General features: G+C 40.9%; 1 long non-coding RNA gene across 1 annotated transcript; it reads left to right on the forward strand.

The window, feature by feature from the left end:
* Window positions 1-6,044: 6,044 nt before the first annotated feature.
* LOC110297331 lies at window positions 6,045-15,970 on the forward strand. The gene is made up of 3 exons (XR_002378273.1): window positions 6,045-6,121; window positions 6,245-6,370; window positions 15,624-15,970. It is a non-coding gene; the product is annotated as an uncharacterized LOC110297331 (long non-coding RNA).
* The last annotated feature ends 1,444 nt before the right edge of the window (window positions 15,971-17,414 follow it).

Here is a 17,414-nt window from a genome sequence, read left to right on the forward strand (position 1 = left end):
TGCCACCACCCACCTCTGATTGGTTTTGTGTTGATTTTCTAGGTTTTGGTGCTGCTGTTGGTTGTTGTTGTAGTTTTGAGACAGGATCTTGCTGAACAGATCAGGCTGGCCAGGATCACGATGTAGCTCAGGATATCCTTACAATCTCAATGCTCTTCCTTCAGCCTCCAAGAGATGTTTACCTATGTGCAGCCACAACACCTGGACCTCTTCCAGTTTTAAATAATAAGTAACATTCCATCTGGGACTAGGAGGAGACGCTCAGAAGAGTGAGCACGTCTGCCCTCATGGCTTCTTCTTTTCACTTCTGCTTTGATTGAATCGGATCGTTTGCCATTGTGCTGACTTCATTTGAAAGCCTGGTTTCTATTTGAGTGAGCTAGAGAATCAAAGTCTCAGGGGTCACAGTTCAACACTGTGATGATGTAATGCCCAAGAGAGTGGCTGTGGACACCTACAAGTCTAGCTGCCTATCATAAAATGAAGATAATAAGTCTAAAGAGGTTCAGAGATTTGCCCAAGGTCATTTAAGTTAGTGTAAGAGCTCCTGGGAGAGGCCTGGCTGCCATGGTCCCTGTCCCTTCTCATCCATTTTGTGTTTCAATTTCTCTCTTTCTCTGTCTCCCTCCCCTCCATCCCCTCTCTCCCTCCCCCTTTCCCTGTCCCTCTCCTTTCCCCCTTCTTCCCCTTTTTCCCTTTTCCCCCTTTCTCTCCCTCTTCTCCCTCCCCTCCTCCTTTCTCTCTCCACATGAGAGGTGTTTTAAAACTCCATGCCTTTCTTACAGTTCATGTAGTTTTAAAAGTACAAGATGGCATTAACTAAAATTTAGCAGCCCAAGATAAATGAAAAATAGAATTATGCTAATATGAATTAAAATAGCTTTCAAATATCAAATATGAATTTAACTTGGAAAACAAGCCAATGCCAGTGAGAATGTTATTTCACATTCTATGGCAGCTTCCCCAACAGCCTTGTATGTTAATTCAGGGTCCACATGGACCTTTAGGAGGTCTAAGTTGAACCAACCTTTGACCATAGTGGATTCAGAAACAAACAACAGGACAAAGGTTGATCATCCTTTATAAATGAAAGGTAGGGTAGCTTTGACAAGTAGAGGTCAGAGAAAACTTAGTTCTTCATACACATGCATGCACACACACAAACACACATACACACAGACAGATACACACACACACACAACACACATATATACACAGACAGATACACACACACAACACACATATATTCTTTTTAAAGGCTCACTTATAAACAAAGGTTAACTAAAATAATTTACATAATAGGCTTTAGCATAGATACACTGTTGGTAGTAGCTAGAGTGATAGCTAACATAGTAATGGAGGAAAGGTTTTCTTACCAATGTAGTCTATTTCTTTTAGTTTATAGGCGACAAAATACAGTTGTTCCTGAGTATCTGTGAGGAATGAGTTCTAGGACCTTCTGTGCCCCTTTAGTTGCCTCCAAAGATATGAAATCTTCAGATGTTCAAACTCCTTGTACAGTGACCACTTGCAGTTGTCAACTCTCCCAGTCCCGTGTGTGTGTGTGTGTGTGTGTATTAACATAATCTTATCCCATGTAGGACAAGCATTCTGATTCCTGGGAGTTAGGCAGGAATGAAGCCAATGGTAACTACAGGAGTCTTTTCGTAAATGCCTGATGTTCCCGCCTTTGCTGATGAGTTAATACCTAGGGAGAGCAGACCAGGCAATGCCATTTAAGGCAGCGAGGAGATGGCTCAGTTAGTAAAGGGCTTGCCTTGCAAACACAAGGACCTAAGTTCACTTTCTAGAATCCAAGTAAAAAACTACCCAGCTTAGTCCATCCCTGTAACCAGTGCTGGGAGGCTATAGGTGGATCCCCGAGGCTCACAATCAGTCACCCTAGTGTAATTGTTGAGCACCAGGTCCCAGTGAGAGATCCTGTCTCAAAAAATTAACCAAGGTGTCTGGTTCTTGAGGAAGGACATGTAAGGATGACCTCAGGGTGTCACATGTGCCCTCCACTCATCCCCACACACATCACAAGATAACAAAAAGGTGGCCACAAAAGCAACCTGGTGCTGGAGGCCTCACAGTGTCAGAGATCTTGTATAGCACTCACCAGGTGCTAGGTTCAGTCCTCAGCACCATTAGGAAAGAAAACCAACAACAACTAATAATTGTTGTGGCAAGACGACTCAGAGGACAGAAATGCTTGCCAATAAAGTCTGGCTCCCTGAGTTCAGTCCTTGGAACTGTGGAAGGAGAGAAATGATTACTGCAAGTTTTTCTCTGAACACACACACACACACACACACACACACACACACCATATACACAATAGTAATACATTAAATAATTTAAAAGTACTTGCATTTTTATTATTTTTTATTTGTATGGTGTTTTGCCTGCATATATGTCTGTATACCATGTGCATACCTGAAGTCTTTAGAGGCCAGAGGAGGGTGTCAGATCCCCCGGGTCTGAAAATACCTGTGAACTGCCATGTGAGTACTTGGAATTGAACCCATCTCCTCCAGAAGAGCATTCAATATTCTTAAACACTGAGACATCTTTCCATCCCCTAAAAACATACAAACAAAAAAGTTTTGATATCCAATTTCTTGAGTTTTTTTTAATATAATTTAGATATTCGACCTCTTTTGGATGTGGGGTTGGTAAAATCTTTTCCCATTCTGTAGGTTGCCTTTTTGATTGGCATTGTCTGTTGCCTTATAGAAGCTTTTCAGTTTCATGGGGTCCCATTTATTAATTGTTGATCTTAGTGGCTGTGCTATTGATGTTCTGTTCAGAAAGTCCTTTCTCATGTCAATGTGTTTAAGGCTGTTTCTCACATTCTCTTTTATCAGATTCTCTGTGTCTGGTTTTATGTTGAGGTCTTTTATCCATATGGGTTTTAGTTTTGTGCAGGGTGATAACTATGGGTCTATTTGCATTCTTCTGCATGTATCCACCCAGACTGACTAGCCCCTTTTGTTGAAGATGCTTTCTTTTGCCCAATGTGTATTTCTGGCTTCTTTATTAAATGTCTGGTGTTCATAGATGTGTGGATTTATGTCTGGATCTTTGATTTGATTATATTAATTAACATGTCTATTTTTATGCCACTGCCATGTGTTTTTTATTACTATAGCTCTGTAGTACAATTGGAGATCAGGGAGGGTGATACTCCGGAAGTTCTTTTATCATTCAGAATTGTTTTAGCTATCCTGGATCTTTGTTTCCATATGAAGTTGAGAATTGTCCTTACAAGGCTTGCAAAGAGTCATGTTGGAAATTTGATGGGGATTGAATTCACTCTGTAGATTGCTTTTGGTAAGATGGACATTTTTATTATGTTAATTCTACCCTTCCTTGTGCATGGGAGATCTTTCCATCTTCGTATATCTTCTTCAACTTCTTTCTTCAAAGACTTGAAGGGTTTTTTTGTTTGTTTTTGTTTTTGTTTTTAATCATGTGTGTCTTTTAACTTGCTTGGTTAGAGTTACCCCCAGATAGTTTGTATTATTTGAGGCTATTGTGAAGGGTGTTGTTTCTTTGATTTATTTCTCAGTCCATTTGTCATTTGATATAGGAGAATTGCTTATTTATTTATTTATTTATTTATTTTAATCATGTATCCAGCCACTTTGCTGAAAGCGTTTATCAGCTGTAGGGTTTCCCTGGTAGAATTTTCAGGGTCATTTATGTATATATCATATTATCTACAAATACTTTGACTTCTTCCATTCCAGTCTGTACCACTTTGATCTCCTTCTATTGTTTTATTGCTCTAGCTAGAACTTCAAGTACTATACTGAATAGATATGAAGAGACTGGACAGCCATGTCTTCTTCCTGATGTTAGTGGAATTGCTTTGAGTTTCTCTCCACTTAATTTGATGTTGGCTATGGGCTTGCTGTAAATTGCCTTAAGTCTAGGTATGTTCCTTATATCCCCAGTCTCTCCAGGACTTTTATCATGAAGGGTTGTTGGATTTTTGTCAAGATGTGCTGGGGCAATGGTGGCATAGAACTTGTGCAAATGGCCAGTCAATGCTTAATTTAACTTGAGGCCCAGGCACACATGCATAAGAGGGACCCCATACCCTGCACTGCCTGGATAGCCAGGAACTAGAAACTGGATACCCCAGAGACCTAGGGTAGAACCAAACATGCCAGCCAATAAATAAATAATGATTCCTAATGATATTCTACTATATTTATAGGTCAGTGCTATGTCCAGTTGTCTTTAGAGAGGGTTCCTCTGGCATGAGACCAGAGCAGGTACAACAACCGACAGCCAGACATGCAGAGTCTAACTTGGAGGTCTTCATCAGGTCTCTCCTCTTGGAGATCTGGCGACCTCATGGAAGAGGATGAGGAAAGATTATAGGAGTCAGAAGGGATGGAGGACAGCAGGAGACCATGGCCCATTGAATCAACTAAGATCTCATATGGACTCCCAGAGACTAAAGTGGCAAGCAAGCATGGGGCCTGCGAGTGCCTGCACCTGCTCCTCTGTGCATATGTTATGGCTGATAGCTTGGTGTTTTTGTTAAACTCCTAACAATGGGAGCAGTATGTCTCTGACTCTTGCCTTCTCTTGGGACTCTTTCTTTCTGTCAGGTTGCCTTGTCCTGCCTCTATCTGAGGGCTTCTTGCCTTGTCTTACTGTATCGTGCCTTGCCATGTTTGGCTGTCCTTTCTTGGAGATCTGCTCTTTTCTGAAGTGGAGATGGAGGAGGAGTGGATCTGGGAGAAGAGGAGAGGAGGAGGTGAGGCTGGGAGGAGTGGAGGGAAGGAAACTGAGGTTGAGATATGAAAGAAGAATCTATTTTCAATTAAAAATACTTTTATTTTTCCTATTAATGAAATGTATAGTTTTGTTTGTGAAATTTTCAGGAGGTTGCAGGTTTCCATCTAGGAATGGAGAAAGGTTGTGTTAGTTAGGGTTTTATTGATGTGAACAGACATCATGACCAAAGCAAGTCTTAAAAAGGGCAACATATATTTGGGGCTGGCTTACAGGTTCGGAGGTTCAGTCCATTATCATCAAGGCTGGAACATGGCAGCATCTAGGCAGGCATGATGCAGGAGGACTGGAGAATTCTACATCTTCATCTGAATAGCTGCTAGCAGAATACTGGCTTCCAGGCAGCTAGGAGTAGGGTCTTAAAGCCCACACCCACAGTGACACACCTACTCCAACAAGGCCATACCTCCAAATAGTGCCCCTCCTTAGGACAAGCATATACAAACCATCACACATGCCTAGGCCCTAAGCATGTCTCATTGCCACTTTAGCATCCTCATGTGAGAGCTCTGTATAAAATGAATATTGTTTCCATATAGGTGACCTTAACAGCTCATTTTGTCAATTGTGCAGGAATTCCTTAGTTTCAACTGCTGAGAGAGTCCAGAGGGAGGGTTCCTTTCCCTCCTTGCATCCCCTAATGTTCCTGCCTTTCTATCCTGCCTCCTCAGTCTTAGTGTGGGTGGCCTTGTTTTATTGAGTGTTCATTTCTACCTTCTCACTCGAGGCCTCCATGGGTTCCCATCTCCTCCTGTTCTGATGTTAAATGTCCAGCCTCTGGAGTCAGCTTAAGGTCTGGCAGGGCTTTGGATTACAAAATGAGGCTTTTTGTCTCCAGGTCTGTCCTGTCTGATTTCCTCCTGTTCTTGTTCTTGTTCTTTTTTTTTTTTTTTTCTTCTTCTTTGTGGCTTTTTAAATTAAAGTTCTAGTCCCTGAAGTTGCACCTCTTGCCTGAAGCTGTCATCAGTGATAACAGCACCGTGTTTACCTTGACAAAAATGAGAAAATAAAATGAGAATGGAAGATTGTTTGGCCTATTAGTGTTAGCATTTTTTTTCATTATAAAAAAAAAATAAGCTGTTTAGCTGGTAAAAATATGAAATAAAATAACTTTTTATAAGGCACCTGACAGTGCTTCTTGATACCCCCCAGAATCTGTGTGTGAAGTAGGCTGGATGTAAGGAGACAGCTTTCTCTGAATGGTGAAAACTGACAGTTGACTGCCCACCAGAGCAGGATTACAGCCCGGGACAGTGAAGACCACACGGGCCTGGGAAGCCCCAATGCTGTTAAAGCTCAAGCAAAGGTCATTGCTATGCCCTTCAGCTTTTCATCATAAGTACCCAGAGTCTATTAAGTTTCTTCAATTTAAGGATTAGTGTTTTGCTTATATAATATCTTACACCCACTAAACCAAACACACTCACAGGCCATGTTTATACCACCAACGAAGGGCATTTGGTTTCCAGCATTATGGAGACCATGTGGATTGTGGCCAAGATGGAAGCTCATCTACTTAGCAGCTGCAGCTCCTCCTTGCTAAATTCTGAGTCAGGTGAGTCAGATGCATGTAAGCTTGGTCCCAGGAGGCAGAGGCTTATCCCACAGAGGTCAGCAGCATCACAGTTGCAGGTGAGACCTGGGACAAGGGGGGGTGGGGGAGGGGGAAAGGAGGAGGGGATGGACAGAGGTTCCTGTTTTCTCTGGTTCTAGTTGTTTTAGGTTTTGGGCTTTCCATTCTCTTTATGGTTCATGTACACTCCCTCTCCCAATGGCTGACTTCAGTCACATCTAGTATCAGGTGCAGAAAAAAAGTAACAGTCTTAGTGATAAATCCCTTATCCTGGTTCTTCCAGAGAAGTCTGCTTCGTTGCTCAAGCCTGACTTTGGGCCTGTTTGTGAGCTCCATAGTACAGGTGTAGACCTGCAGATACTCAGGGTCACCATTGTTTCTGCAGTTTATTTAGAGTTGGAGCTTTGAGTGAGGGCTCAGGTCATTGATTTATATAAGTGACTCACTTGTGGCAGAATGCTGTTGATTGAAATCTCCAGGTCATATGGCCAGTGACAAATGAGGAAGGAGAAAAAACGTGAAGGGAAGGGGGGACTTTGTCCTGCCAACAAAGCCAGCTCATTCATTAGAATTTAAATTCATTGTCCTTGCTTAGACTAGCCAGTATTCAAATTTTAAAGGATTTGTTTTTTGAAGCCTTTAGAAAAGTCCCCACTGTTACAATGTATGCCATCTGGGATTTGGCATTTATAAAATGTGCTGTTAAGAAACGCCAAGAGATTCCTCATGTAAACCAGATGGTACAATAACAATTCTGTCTTTATTTTTTCTGGCAGAAAAAAATGGGGCTTTCAGTAGCTTGAAACTTATGTGACTAAATTAAGCCCTATCAATACTTGAGGGGCATTACAATTTCAACAGGCAACTTCCCCACCTAAATATTTTCATCAGTGTTTTTGTTTGCAGAAGAAAAAGTAAGAAATGAAGACAATGCCTCCCCTTCATTGCTTGGGTCTGTGTTTTTAAAGCAATGGAATAATGTCACCAATGCCTTCACTGCATGAGATGTATGTGTTTAAATCAGCAGCGGAGATGCTGGGATCTCTTTTGATTAGGGAAATCCCATCCCAAATAGTTTAGACTTATTAGCATCCTAAAGAGAAAACCATCCATTTTCTGGGCAAGGCATGGACTGTGTCTTTCTCTCAAGATTTCTCAGAAGCCAAGTTTATGTACCAAGCTGCTGGCCATGCTGTCCTTGCCCTGGCCCAGCTCTGTGGGTTTTTCATGCAACAAGGGCACTTTTGTTATCCCTTTAAGTCCCCTTTATCTCACTGCTTTCATATCCGTTAAAATTCATAAGATCCTCATTAGGTGGGGTAATCTTGTTAGCAGCTGTGTTCCTCCCGTCTTTCTTTCCCTCTATTTCACAGGATGTGCTTCCCCACCAAAGCCCATTTCTTCTGTAATTAGTCATGAATAGTAATCAGCAATCAGTCATGAATAGCCTCAAAGAACAAACTCGGTCTGCTTTGGAAACCAGATCTCTTAGATACAGAGGCCAAACTCATTACTGGAAATATGTGTTTCTAGGCTACACAGTCCATTTCATTTCTTTCCCAATTAGCTACAAAATAGATTTTCAAAACAACAAAGACATTTGATTTATATTTGCTAACGTGGCTTTTTCTTGGGAGTAGATTGGAAGTACTAAACACCACTCACTCATCTTTGCTTCCTTTCTCTTCCATACACAGGGTTGACAGGGCTCTGTTTCATAGACAGAGGGTAGGTAAGTTCTTCCTGTGTGTATTGGCTCCTCTTGGCCAAGATTGGACTCCATGGTCAGCACAATCCACCGTCACAGTCAGGCAGTGGCTGGTGTGTCAGGCATGGCAGCTGAAGCATAAACATAGTGGCAGTTGACAGTGGCCAATGATTGCTCAATTGCTTGATTGCTCAGTGGAAGGCAGGTGCTCTACATGGTGTCTGGGTAGAGTCTTTCAAATACCTCAGCAGTGGAGGTCTTGGATAACAGGCCACCTCCCTGGAGTGTAGAGACAAAGGGCAGTGACAGCAAGGAGGCACATGACCCTCGCAGGCAGGCAGGAGAGTCCTCTGAGTTCAGCTGTTCTGGTGTTAGTGCAGTGTAAAGAGGTGTGGTGACAGGGTGTGGCTCCAATAGGAAGAAAAGTAGAAGAGAGCTGTGACCAAGGTCACAGTCACATGCCTGAAACTTAAGTCTCTCTTCTCCACTTTGTGCATAGGAAATCTTCTCCCGTTTTCCCAGAGTACGGCCCTGTGACACACAGGCAATTAACGTATTTAAATAACTTCTGCTTACTCAATTTCCCTACAAAATTTTCTGTTTCCCATTCACTTTATTTTCTCTGAGGAATAAGAAAATACACCAATCCCTGGACTAAAGTTCTCTTCTCTCTGCTTTAATGTGTAAAACCTTACTTTATATTTTAGAAGGAGTTGTTCTCATTCTGTCCTTCCTGCTAGTAAGTTGTTTGCTGGTAATAGGATTATAAGTGACATCCTTCAGTTTCATTCACAAGGAAATGGAGACTCAGCTGCCTAACTCACCCCAGATCTTAAGGCCACAGGTCTTCAGCACTTCTCAGGCTCACCCCAGGACAGGGAATGAGGAACTTCACTGATGTTACAGAAATTAATTGGCAGTTTCTACCCCACCTTGGATCATTTAGTTCCCAGATGAAAGACACAAAATGTATATATTTAGAATAAGCCTTAATAGCATTAGCACTGAGCACATATAAACCCTCTATGCTATTGTGTCTACTTCCCTGTCAATAACCCTGAGATATGACTTGCTATGTTCCACCTTGGCTGCTCTTACTCTGACTGGCCAGCCCTCATGGCTACTTCTCACAACCCCTTACCCCATGGTGTCTTCATCTCTCCTTCCTCTCCTTCCTCTTCTCTTCTCAGGACCTCTGCTTCAGACCCCATGCTCAGAAAACAAAGCCCCCACCTACCTCTTTTCTGGCTATAAGCTGTAGGCATCTTTATTAAAACAGTAGTTTTAAATTAAGGAGCAGGGTTACATAGCACCATTTGGTGTATTTGAGGATTTCCTCACCCCTGAGGCAACCAGATCTTGTGGGTGTGGGGTGGGGCGGGGCAGTATTTAGCATTAAAATACATAGCAACAGACCAAACCTCAACAATTCCCCCTTTTTGTTTAAATAAAAAGGCTCTTTCTTCTTATAATAATAAATGGCATACAATAAAAAGAATTATGAATCAGTTATGAAAATTACTAGATAAGAGTTACATTCAGGAAGTCCAGTCTGTTTGTATTTGACAATTTAGTAGAAAGTATTGTATTATATATCCTATCTTGATGAGTCCCGAGTTCTGTATCTAAATTAAATTCTGTATTATTAACTTAAAAACATCTTCTTAGATCCTAAACAACTCAAGCTTATACTAAGACTATGACTATCTAGTCTTTAACCCCATCAGAGACCTGAGAAGGAATAAATATTGCTTGAATATGCAGGAAACACAGGCACTCACCTTCCAAAAATTATAGAAATGACAGAGACAGCTAACTAACTGTTCCCTCTCCAGTATTCTCGTTACTGTTGGAGCATCTATCTTCAGCCTTCTTCCCCCATATCTCGGACAGACCTTCTATAAAGCAGAAATTATGAAGGACTTGCCTACCCTGTCTTGCTAGAGCTTGGCAGTTGAGTTGCCTGAATCCATTTGTCCTTTCTGAGCAGTATTCTGTCTGCAGAGAATCGTAGGGCTTTTTGTTTGTTGGTTTGTGTTTTGTTTTGTTTCCTCCCTCCCCCAGTGTCTAGCTTAACACAATTGAAGCAACTCCATATAGAGGTTTTCAATGCTTACCCTTTTTCAAGTCGAATGGGGTACTGCCAGGAGTTGACATGTCTCAATGTCAAAAAAGATCTTAAATTAATAAAATGATGCCAAATCCTGTGAGTCACTGAGGGTTTTTTTGAGGATCATCTATTATATATTTTGAGGACCTTTTATCTATTTATTCATAGCATATCTGAATAAACAAACGTTGCCTGTTTCTAGCTACCTATTATCTGTTCAATCCAAGATGGATACTACTGTACTAATCCTGACTAGTATCTAACATGACCATGAGTTTAGCTGACTATTGACTTGCATGACTTGATTATTCTAAACTGTCTGTACTAGCAGTTATTAAAAGGAATGGGACTAAACCTTGTATTTTTAAATAAATTGCATATATATAATACCTACATAAGAGTTGAGACATGCATACATTATGTTATAACAATATTAACCTTAAATGTTGTATCAATATACAAAGATTTATACCAATGAAACTGTGAAATCTGTATCAATATACAAATTTTGTACCAATGTAACAAAAATAACCTTATTTGAGAATAGCAATAGCTCTAAGTTGAAGAGTAGATTCAATAATCTACCTTTTTATTTTATTACTTCTATATGATAATTCTATTCCCCCCCCCCCAATTTTTTCTTTTCAATTCCTGTGGTTGAAGGATTCTACAGAGCTCAGAGGACAGGGTAGGCCATGCAGAAAGCAGGAATTTATTAACTATTTTGAGAAAAGGTTTTGCTATGTAGCCCACTGTGGTGGTTTGAATATGTTTAGCTGTAGGGAATTGTAGGCTGGTATCCAGTCGAGCTGAGGTCTGAACCCCGATGGTCATAATTCACCTACATGACATGGTAGGCGTTCCCTCATGCTCCTGGAACTCTGGCCCCTGCCTAAGGTATCACCTCCCATAGCCCCCCAACAAGAGAAGCATGGTCAGTAGAAGCAATGGCCCAAGCTTCTGACCTTCAGGCTACACCCCTCCCCAGTTATTTAGCAACAGTGAAGACCATAAAAAGCTCAGCCTCCACCACACTCTCTTGATCTTACTCTCACTCCTTTGTCCTCTCACCTTTCACTTCTCTCTCCTCTTCCCTTTCTCTTTGTCATCTTCTCCTCTCCTCTTTTTCTCTCTAGCCTTCCCCACTTCTCTCTTTCCCCTGCATTTCTATAATAAAGCTCTTAAACCATAGAGAGTCTCTGCTCCTTCTAGATCTGCTGCACCATTCTTGCCAGTGTTGGGAACCTCTTCCCTTATCCCTCTCTCCTATAACCCTGGTGGCTTTAGCAAAGTATCTCTGGGGTCCCCAGGCAGGGCTGCCCCTTGGCCACCCCCTGAAGAGTGGGATAGAGGAATGTCCACCCAGGGGTGAGTAGATAGGGTAGGTAGCAGCCCTCCCACGCCTGACTGACCAGAGAATAGGAAAACTCTGGCGGGGCATGGGCCTCTTTTCCCTTCCCTCACTAGCCACCCCCCCCCGCCTCCCTTTATTTTGTTCCCAACAGTTAGCCCAGGGAGTGACATTATTAGATGGTGTGGCCTTTTGGGAGTAGGTATGGCTTTGTTAGAGGAAGTGTGTCACTGTGAGGGTGGGCTTTGAGACCCTCCTTCTGACTGCCTGGGAGACAGTCTTCTCCTGCCCACCTTTGGATCAAGGTGTAGAACTTTTGGCTCCTCTAGCCCCATGTTTGCCTGAATTCTGCCATGCTTCCTGCCATGATGATAATAAACGGAACCTCAGGATTGGTACGGTAGCCTCAATTAAATGTTATCCTTTATAAGAGTTGCCTTGGTCATGGTAAACTAAGACAACCCCCTTCCCTTTGTCAAAGAGAGAAAGAAGGATGAATAAAAGGAAAGAAAGATGGAAATCCCTGAATCTAAGTTTCCTATTTAATTTTTTCCCTGTTCATGACCATAATTATTTGTAATCACCCCCTAAAATGACAACATATTTAAAATTCATAAAATGACCAAAACCATCCACCCCAACTTAAGGGACTGGGGCAGCAGGCAGTCTTTTTATAATTGCCTCCTGCTGAATTGGGGCAAAGAATTCCTGTTTGGGGGGCCCAAAAGGAAATTGGAAAAAAAATGGTTATGTCAAAAGAAAGCTAGCTGGTATCACTTGTTGTTCAGTTTCTATAAGTTGATTAAGTGAAGTCCTGACTGGATCAACCTGAAAGGATGGATGAACTAAGGTCATCTGGGATCAACAGGCCTTCCTGAAGCTGTTCTGGAGGCAAGTCTCTGGGAACAGTATCAGTCTGAAGCAGGATCAGGTACCCCAGCATCCCCAAGGGTGGATCTTGCCAGGGCTGCTTCCTTAGCCTTCCATTCTGCAACATACAAACCTTACAAGCAATATATATTTTTATAAATGTATTCATATGCAATGTGCAGTAAACACAGATCAAGTAAAGATGATTTTCTGCTCCTTGTTTGAGCAGGTGAAAAATAACTGCCTTTCTTCAGAAGTTAGTTTGACCATATAACCAAATTGCAATATAAATTTCCATTTATGTCATATGATGTGATGGCATGCAATGATAAGTTAGGATTATGTAGCCAGTGGAATTCTTTGCTGTGTATAGCATTTAAGTCTCAGTTGGTTCCAGAATTGTTTCCAAGTGCAGGATTACTATATCCAAGTTACCTGTTTTGGTCTTGATTTGTTTCTTCTTGACTATAGTCAAGATCTTCAGGGAGTCTCCCTCTGTCAAATCTGATTTATTATAATTTTGGATGGAATCCAAAACCTTTTCTCCTTTCCTGTTGACATAAGCATACATTTTCTTTTCCAATATAACATATCCTTTGTTTGGCTTTTTTTTTTTTTTTTTTTTTTTTTTTTTTTTTTTTTTTTCTCGAGACAGGTTTTCTCTGTGTGGCCCTGGCTGTCCTGGAACTCACTTTGTAGACCAGGCAAAGTCACTTGAAGTATAGACTGATTCAATCCAGCAGCCTCTTTTCTATCTAGGTCTGCTCTATTTTGACCTCTCTCAAAGAGGATCTACCATAACATCATAACCATTGAACTTATAACCACCATCATTCTGATGTTTTAAAGCAATTAAAATAGTTTAAAACAATCGATTTCATTATTTGTTGAGACAGGCTTTCTCTATGTAGCCTGGGCTGATTTGGATTTACTCTGTAGATTGGGCTGGCCTCAAACTCACAAGGAACCTATCTGTTTCTGCCTTTGTCTCCCAAATACTGAGATCAAAGGCATGTGTTTATTTATTTAGTATCTATGTACCTTTGAAAACATTTACATCAATTCCCATCTCTTTCTTCCTTCTTTGGAGATTAATATCTATGTGGATTTATTTATCTTATCCTTTTCTCTTAATTTAATATCCGTGTCTGTATTCAACTTTATTAAAATCCCCTTCCATTGAGTATATAAGCATAGTCCCAAGCCACATTGTATCTGCTTAGAGGTTTTGGCCTGGGCCACATGCCATGAGCCAGGCCTAGCAGTCATCAGTTTCCCCATGGGAGTCCATGTCCAAAGAAACCAGCTGCTCAGAGTAGCATGGCCTTTATTTTATGTTACTTTTCATGAGCTGCCATCAGTCTTTCTGTAGGAGCCCCACGCTTTACAGAGACTTTGTTGGCTGCACAAAGTAGCAAAGTATTTTATTTATATAAGTTCGCTATAATTCTTGGCTGCAGGAGGAATGCAGTCTGCTTGGAGAGGCAGGACTTCACTGGCTTCATTGCACAGCCAAGGCATCCTGTGCCTGCCCGACGAGGGTCCAAAGCTGTGCTAGCAGAGCAGAGCAGCGCCCAGGAAGACATTTGAGTCTGCCAGTATGTGTAGCTCATGGGCTCTGCTGTGTGGCGCTTGGTTGACTTGGGGGTTGTATCTTAGTTTACTCTTTAACCCCCTGGAATCATGCCACCAAACTAGCATACATTTCAACTGGTCAGAACCCCACAAGACTTAGGGAAAAAACTGACATTGCTAAGAAACATCTCTCCCTGTCTTTCTAGTCACTATCATGGCTTTTATCTCAAAGGGTCAGGGTGCCTTTTATTTGGGAATCTGAAATCTTAATTTGGGTTAAGAGTAAGTCCTTGCCCCACAGTGGGTGCCAAAATGTTGTTGTAAAAATTAACTGGGGGTTTCTAGCCAACTTTGTATCATTTAGTTCCCAGATAAAAGACACAAATCTTTATATTTATAAAAAGCTTTAATACTACTAGAACTGGGCAGATATCAATTCTCTATGCTATTTTGTCTACTTCCCTGTCAATAACCCAGAAATATGACTTGCACTGTTCTACCTGGCTGCTCTTACTCCATCTGACTAGCCCTTATCTCATGATCCCTTACCTCATGGTTTCTTTATCTTTCTTCACTCTCCTCTCTCTCTCCTCTCCTCCTTGGGTCTCTCCAGGGACACCAAGCCCTGAGATATGAAGCCCTGCCTACCTCTCTTCTGCTCAGCTATAGGTTGTAGGCATCTTTATTCAATTAGTAGTTTTAATTAAGGAGCAGGTTACAGCATCATTTGGTGTACTTGAGGATTTCCTTACCCCCGAGGCAATGATAACTAGGGGGCTGGCATTTAGCATTAGAGTATACAGCAACAGACCAAACCTCAACACTTCACATTAAGAAGGGTTTGCTTTTGTTTCTTTCTCTTCTCCACCCAATATCACAAGGAGATTTGACCGAGGTGATATCAGAGGGTACCAGGGTTGCTGTCATTTAAAACATGAGTTTTTCATTCACAGGTGAGTTTGAGTGGTAAGAATGGCTGAAGCCAAGCACCTCTCCTCCCCACCTTCTCCACTTCTGTTTTAATTTTTCTCCTCCTCTCACCCTTCCTCCTCTTCTTTCCCTTTCATCCTCTTCCTTTAATAGCATTTGTTTATTACAACTTTGTGTGCACGCATATGCCATGGTATATTTGAGGGAGTCAGTTCTCTCCGACTATGTGGGTCCTGGGGATTGAACTCAGGTTATCTATCAGGTTTGGCAACAAGCACCTTTACCCACTGAACCATCTCACCAGCCCTCACTCCATCTTCTTTATTCTCTGCCTTCATTCTCATCTGGACCTTCTTCATTTTCTTCTTCCTTGTGATTAGCATCATCTCTGACAGCTGTCTCATGGATGATTGATACTTAAGATTATCTTATAAATAATTCATCTTTGAGATTTTTTCTTTGGTTATACTTTTTTTTTGTTACACTACACTAATGAATACAATTGTGTCTAAACTACAGAGGCTCGTGTAAAACTGAATTGAAGAACAATCTGTGCTTTCTTTTTCTTCTTTTTCCCCTAAAATATCCAGATATTCACCTCCATCTTCTCCTTAAAACAAAACTTGTCTCTTATAGTAGAATAATGCTGTCCTTCGGGTAGCTTATACAGCTTCTGCTGATGCTCACATAGAAACTGGGAAAGGAAACCGACTCCAGTGACCATCAGAGCAGTTAATTACTGTGAAGAACCTGTAGATGGAAGCTGTGTACTTGTGCAGAGGAGAAAAACAGACTTTCTTGGAATAAAGGTTTGACCAAAAGACTTCAGCTGATTGTACAATTTCTGACCATCTGTACATCAATCTAGTGAAGACAGCTTATTTTTTTTTTTAACAATGTGGGAAAATATAGTGTGTGAAGGAGTGGGAAAGGATAAACGGTATGTTTTTAAATGAAAAAAATGGAAGAAAAATATACAAGGGAATATATATGCCTGGATTGAAGGCACAAGTGGTGCCTTCAGAAAACATGTACTTATAAAACTTTTTGTTTGATTAGTTTTTATTTTATAAAGTGTGTGTGTATAAAACCATTCAGAAATATATTAGGTACACGATCTTATATGCACTTATTAGATAAAACTTGATATTATATTCAAATCTTTTATATCACCACTAATATTTATTGCCATATTAGAGTATATTAGAAATTTACTATAGTTAGTATTTGGTTTGACACTTCAAATTCCACTTAATTCCTCTTTCTATTTAAAGGTTGTATTAATATGTATATAGTATGTGTATTTGTTTATTTGTGTATGAATGTGCATGTGCCGTGCTTTGTGTGGAGATTAGGGGACAACTTGCAGGAGTTGGCTTGTTCTATCATGTGGGTCCTAGGAGTCGAATTCAGGTTTTCAGGCTGGGCAGCAAAAGACTCTACCTGCTGAGCCAACTCCAGTTTTTGTTTTTGAGTGTCTTAGTTCCTTTTCTATTCTGTGATTAAACACCATCATCAAAACTATAGTTTATTCTGCTCTTACATTTCCAGAGGGTAGAGTTCATGGTGTCAGAGTAGAGGCAGATGTCTGGAGTAGTGGCTAGGGGTGCACATGAACTACAAACAGGAGGCTGACTTGCAATGGCAGGAGTCTTTTGAAACCTGGGAGCCCATCGCCCAGTGGCACATGGCCTTCAACAAGGCCCACCTTCTAAGGCTCCTGAAACAGCTAATACTGGTGACCAAATATCTATGCTCCTGAGGCATAGGGGGGCATCTCTCTAAAACCATCACTTTAGGTATATAAAAGCTCAGAACTATTGTTTTTCTTCCCTCATTAGTATCACTTTCATTAACTATACAAAGTTTGGCTTTTTTTCTGTCTAATACAAGTTTAAATATACAAATTTGTTTAAAAACTCATGTTTCTTGTTATAATTTTTACTTTTAGTCTTTCTGCAATTTTATGTCTTACCTTTATCTCTTCGTGTAAAACATGGTTGACAAACCAAGAGCTGGTTTTTTGAGAAAATCAAAAAGATAGATAAACCCTTAGACAGGCTAACTAGAGGGTACAGGGACAGTATCCTAATTAACAAAATCAGAAATGAAAAGGGAGACATAACAACAGAACCTGAGGAAATCCAAAGCATCATCAGATCCTAGTACAAAAGGCTATACTCAACAAACCTGGAAAACCTGGATTAAATGGACAATTTTCTAGACAGATACCAGGTACCAAAGTTAAATCAGGATCAGATTAATGATCTAAACAGCCCTATATTCCCCAAAGAAATAGAAGCAGTCATTAATAGTCTCCAAACCAAAAAAAGCCCAGGAAGGGTTTAGTGCAGAGTTCTATTAGACCTTCACAGAAGATCTAATTCCAATTCTTCTCAAACTATTTCACATAGCAACAGAAAGTATCCTACCCAGTTCATTCTATGAAGCCACAATTACTCATACACCTAAACCACAGAAA

Source organism: Mus caroli, chromosome 7, assembly GCF_900094665.2.
Source record: "Mus caroli chromosome 7, CAROLI_EIJ_v1.1, whole genome shotgun sequence".
Taxonomy (NCBI): Eukaryota; Metazoa; Chordata; class Mammalia; order Rodentia; family Muridae; genus Mus; species Mus caroli.